The sequence below is a fragment of the Canis lupus genome, chromosome 21 (assembly GCF_048164855.1).
Source record: "Canis lupus baileyi chromosome 21, mCanLup2.hap1, whole genome shotgun sequence".
NCBI classification, from domain to species: Eukaryota; Metazoa; Chordata; class Mammalia; order Carnivora; family Canidae; genus Canis; species Canis lupus.
The window spans coordinates 21711786-21717026 of record NC_132858.1 but is presented as its reverse complement, the minus strand read 5'-3'; the positions used below and the strand labels follow the sequence as shown (position 1 = coordinate 21717026).

The 5241-nt window shown below is 41.2% G+C and overlaps 1 long non-coding RNA gene across 2 annotated transcripts in view; it reads left to right on the top strand.

Moving 5' to 3' along the window:
• The window catches only part of LOC140612857 (uncharacterized), a 36246-nt gene extending 32520 nt beyond the window's left edge, over nucleotides 1–3726 (top strand). For both annotated transcript variants that reach the window (XR_012013963.1, XR_012013965.1), the window contains one exon: nucleotides 3321–3726. This is a non-coding gene — a long non-coding RNA (uncharacterized lncRNA). The remainder of the gene's footprint in view (nucleotides 1–3320) is intronic.
• The last annotated feature ends 1515 nt before the right edge of the window (nucleotides 3727–5241 follow it).

Here is a 5241-nt window from a genome sequence, read left to right as displayed (position 1 = left end):
GACCATCCTGTTTAAATACTGCCACAACCTCCTCTTCCACAGCGTGGCTCTACACTCCAGATCTTTCTTAATGTGATCTTTGTCTCTTTTCCAAATTCCTTATCTCTTTCTAATACACACACTGACTTTTAAAAAAATCTGTTGTTTATTGCCTGTTTCCTCCCCCTCCCTCAATGGAAAATTCGTTGACTTATACTGGGCACCCAGAAGAGTGCCTGGCACCCAGTAGGCATTCAGTGAATATCTGGTGAATTGAGGATTGAAAAATAGACTCTTGGGATGCCTGGGTGGCTCAGCAGTTGAGCGGTTGAACGGCTGCCTTTGGCTCAGGGTGTGATACCGGGATCCGGGATCGAGTCCCATATTGGGCTCCTTGAGGGAAGCCTGCTTCTCCCTCTGCCTGTGTCTCTGCCTTTCTCTCTCTCTCTCTCTCTCTCTGTGTGTCTCTCATGAATAAATAAATAAAATCTTAAAAAAAAAAAAAGAAAAACAGACTCTTTCCTCCATGCTATTAGGTTCTTTTATTTACATTGCAGAATTGTCCCATAAGCTCCATTTCAAGTTTTTTTTAAAGATATTATTTATTTATGAGAGAGAGAGAGAGAGATAACATGCACACAAGCCAGGGGAGGGACAGAAAGGGAGAGAGAGGAAGAGGGAAAGAATCACTCTGCTGGAGCCTGTCAGGGGACTCCATCCCATGACCCTGAGATCATGACCTGAGCCAAAACCAAGTGTCAGTAGTCCAACTGACTAAGCCCCCTAGGTACACCCATTTCAAGGTTTTTCAGTTTTGTTTTGTTTCATTTTTAGAAGAGGAGAGGTCTGTTCAAGCTTAACATTTGCTTTAACACAGGGGAAAGAGATCCTCCTTGGATCTCCACATTATACACTGTTGTGTTGTTAAGTACCTTCTTTCCAGTCTTTAGACAGAGAGCTCATGGGTGTAAATGTACATGGCCAGGTCTATAATCCAACATCCTAAGAGCTTCTTTTTTGTGTTTGATGAAATCTCTATAGGAGGGCCAGCTTTCTAACTTAATGTTTGGGCAAGTTCTCACTCCATCTACATGGTGTGACTATATTTACTGTCTTTCCTATTGCAACTTCCTCTTAGTGGGGAAATACCACACCACCTGCCTATGTTTACCGAGGAGGTGCTTGCCCTGAGGCTTTCCAACTCCCACGGCTTTGGACCCGCGGCTTTGGAAGGCCTTTTAAATGTGGGGAGAGTGTTTTGATTGAACTACTTCACTTAAGTCTTGTGACTTATCCTTTCTGCCACTCTTTCTTTATTCCTTTGAATTAGAGGTTGATAGTTGGAGTCTGCCAAGATCTCCATTTACTCACTGTATCAACATCCTGTTTTGTTTGGAAGAACAGTTGAATGTCATCTCTGGTGTTTTTCTGCAATCTCGTCCCATTCAATACTCCGCTTAGCAGAATTTTTCTAAATTTGGAGTGCTGGAATTATATCAACTTGTTGATGCAGATTTTCTCCTTGTTTTTAAGTTCCTATGGCCTTTTCAGTTGCAGTTTGCCAGGAGCCAATTATAAATTGCTGCTTGGAAGTCCAAAGAGTATATAATTTAATAATTACCAGTAGGGTGTGTACAAAAATGTTCCATCTCTTTTGCACTTGGAAATAAGCTTCCTAAGTGATTTCAGGATGCAGCAAGATTTAGGGACTGCTAGAATAGATGATCCATGAGGCTTCTATTTAGGATTTATTTTTTTATTATTATTATTTTTTAAATATCCATATTACTCAAGTGGATCTACAAAGTATTCTTTTTTCCTTTTTTTTTTTTTTAAGATTTTTATTTATTTATTCATGAAAGACACAGAAAGAGGCAGAGACACAGGCAGAGGGAGAAGCAGGCTCCATGCAGGGTGCCCAATGTGGGACTCGATCCCGGGACTCCAGGATCACGCCCTGGGCTGAAGGCGGCGCTAAACCGCTGACCCACCCAGGCTGCCTTCTATTTAGGATTTAGATGAAAGGTAAAATCTTGTGCTGCTTATACAAGTTCGCGAGAGCCTTTAAGCAGCAATTGGTCACCGCTTAGCTGCTTTGTTTCAGTTCACTTTTTTTCAAAACCAAAAGGCATTCCCCAGAATATTAAGATACTGAAGATATCCAGTTTGCATCATTGCTTGAGGGGTGTTTCCAATTAGATTTTTCTTTTTTTTTTTTAAGATTTGTGTTTCTCGTAATTTTCCAATATTTCAATGGCACCGTTCTTTGTAGGATTCAATGTCAAGTACCATATTTTCATTAGATCTTCTTTTTTAAGTCACAAGATTCAACTGTACTTTGTTTTTTTTATTTTTATTTTTTTAAATTTTTATTTATTTATGATAGTCACAGAGAGAGAGAGAAAGAGAGAGAGAGAGGCAGAGACACAGGCAGAGGGAGAAGCAGGCTCCATGCACCGGGAGCCCGACGTGGGATTCGACCCCAGGTCTCCAGGATCACGCCCTGGGCCAAAGGCAGGCGCCAAACTGCTGCGCCACCCAGGGATCCCTGTACTTTGTCTTTTAAAATACTTATTATTTATTCATGAGAGACATGGAGAGAGAGGCAGAGACATAAGCAGAGGGAGAAGCAGGCTCCCTGTAGGGAGCCCGATGTGGGACTGGATCCCGGACTCCAGGATCATGCCCTGAGCTGAAGGCAGATGCTCAACCACTGAACCACCAGGCATCCTAATTTCATTAGGTCTTAACTATGGGACCAAATCATTTATCCATTTAAAAAAAATATTTTATTGGGTAGCCCTGGTAGCTCAGCAGTTTAACGCCGCCTTCAGCCCAAAGTGTGATCCTGGAGACCCGGGATCAAGTCCCACATTGGGCTCCCTGCATGGGGCCCGCTTCTCCCTCTCCCCGTGTCTCTGCCTCTTTCTCTGTCTCTGTGTCTCTCATGAATAAATACATAAAGATCTTTAAAAAAATAAAATTAAAAAAAAATTTTATTGATTTCTTGTCATGTGCCAATAACTGAGGTGGATCCAGTTTCTGTGAGGCCTGAAACTTACTGCAAATCTGTGGGCCCGCTTTAAAAACAAAAGGAGAAGGAAGAGAATGAGGAGAATGAGTGGGAATGGTAGGGGGATAATATTATAAAATTATAAATTCAAAATTAGGTACAGACTCCAGGAAGATAGACTAGAAGTACATTTTCCCATTCCTTCTGGTAAGTACACTCCCAAACCCTAGATACTAACAAGAAGGCCCTGAAGGATGTAGAAAATAAGTCAGACTGGGGGCCTTGGAACCCAAGAATGACATGGTAATGAGTTTTCTTTTTGTCTCAGATATTCCAGACTTAGAGATGAAGAAGCCAGGAACCTGGATATGCCAATGAACACAGACAAAAAAGCCCCTGCAAAAGTCTGCTCCCTCTAGAGAAGTATGAAGTATGAAGAGTTGAAGGTTTCTAGTCATGGATCTGCCATTAACACAATGTCTTGGTAAACACTCTCGGCTCTCCATTGTCAGTCAATAGCTAAGTCCAGTATTTTGATTCCAAGTTGGAAGAGGAAAGGACTTGTGTTTTAAGCAAAGTTTACCTTTCATGGCATAGGATAAAAGTAATTGCACACTGTAGAACATTTGCAGCTTAAGAAATATATTTTAAAAATCTCACCATCTAGAAGCAATCACTATTAACATTTGAGGCATTTAAAAAAACATTTAGCAAAAAAAAAACATTTAGCAACATGTATTTTATGTATTTGATATTTTACTGTGTATAAAATTTTGTATTTGCATATTTTGCTTAATAAGACCTTAAGAATCTTTCATAAACATTTTTATAGACCACATAATCTTTTATCACATAAATATACCAAAATTCACTTCACCATTTTATTATGAAACTTATAACTTTTATTTATTTATTTATTTATTTATTTATTTAAAGATTTTATTTATTTATGATAGACATAGATAGAGGGAGAGGCAGAGACACAGGCAGAGGGAGAAGCAGGCTCCATGCCGGGAGCCCAACATGGGACTCGATCCTTGGACTCCAGGATTGCGCCCTGGGCCAAAGGCAGGCGCTAAACCACTGAGCCACCCAGGGATCCCCGAAACTTATAACTTTTAGATTTTAATTATTTATTTGAGAGAGAGAGAGAGAGCACAAGCAGGGGGAACTGCAGAGCTGAGCAGGGAGCCCAATTCGAGGCTTGATCCCAGAATCCTGGGATCATGACCTGAGCTGAGGGCAGATCCTTAACCAACTGAGCTACCCTGCCACGCCTCATAATTTTTTTCTAATTAAAATTAGTTTTTAAAATCTATATCTTGGGGGCAGCCCCGGTGGACCAGCAGTTAAGTGCCGCCTTCAGCCCACGGTGTGATCCTGGAGACCTGGGATCGAGTCTCACGTCGGGCTCCCAGCATGGGACCTGCTTCTCCCTCTGCCTCTCTCTCTCTCTCTGTCATGAATAAATAAATAAAATCTTTTTTTTTTTTTTTAAATCTTTATCTTGGGCATCTGGGTGGCTCAGTCGGTTGAGTGTCTGACCCTTAGTTTCATCTCAGGTCATGATCTCATGGGTTGTGAGATGAAGCCCTGAGTCAGGCCCTGAACTCAGAGGGTCTGCTTGTGATTCTGTCTGTCTCTTTGCCTCTGCCCCTCCCTTTCTTGTGTGCGTGCACACACTCTCTCTCAAACAAATGAATAAATGTTTAAAAAAATTTTTAAGTAGGGATCCCTGGGTGGCGCAGCGGTTTGGCGCCTGCCTTTGGCCCAGGGCGTGATCCTGGAGATGCGGGATCGAATCCCACGTCGGGCTACCGGTGCATGGAGCCTGCTTCTCCCTCTGCCTGTGTCTCTGCCTCTCTCTCTCTCACTGTGTGCCTATCATAAATAAATAAAAATTTAAAAAAAAAAAAAAAAAAAAAAAAAAAAAATTTTTAAGTAGAAATAAAATCTTTATCTTATATTTATATTTAGTCTTTTTGTGGAATTTAGATGCATGTTGCTTTTAGTTTGCATTTGTCTGGAATATCGACTGAAATATTTGATTAAGGTCGATATTCCAGACAAAAAGTTAAGAGCCGGGGTGCCTGGCTGACTCAGTGGGAAGAGTGTGTGACTCTTGATCTCCGGGTTGTGAGTTCAAGCCCTATGTTGGGTGTAGGGCTTACTTTAAAAAAAGAAAGAAAGAAATTGACCCTGAGGACATCCAGTGTTTTCAATTTACTAGACAAAAACTTAAGATCAGC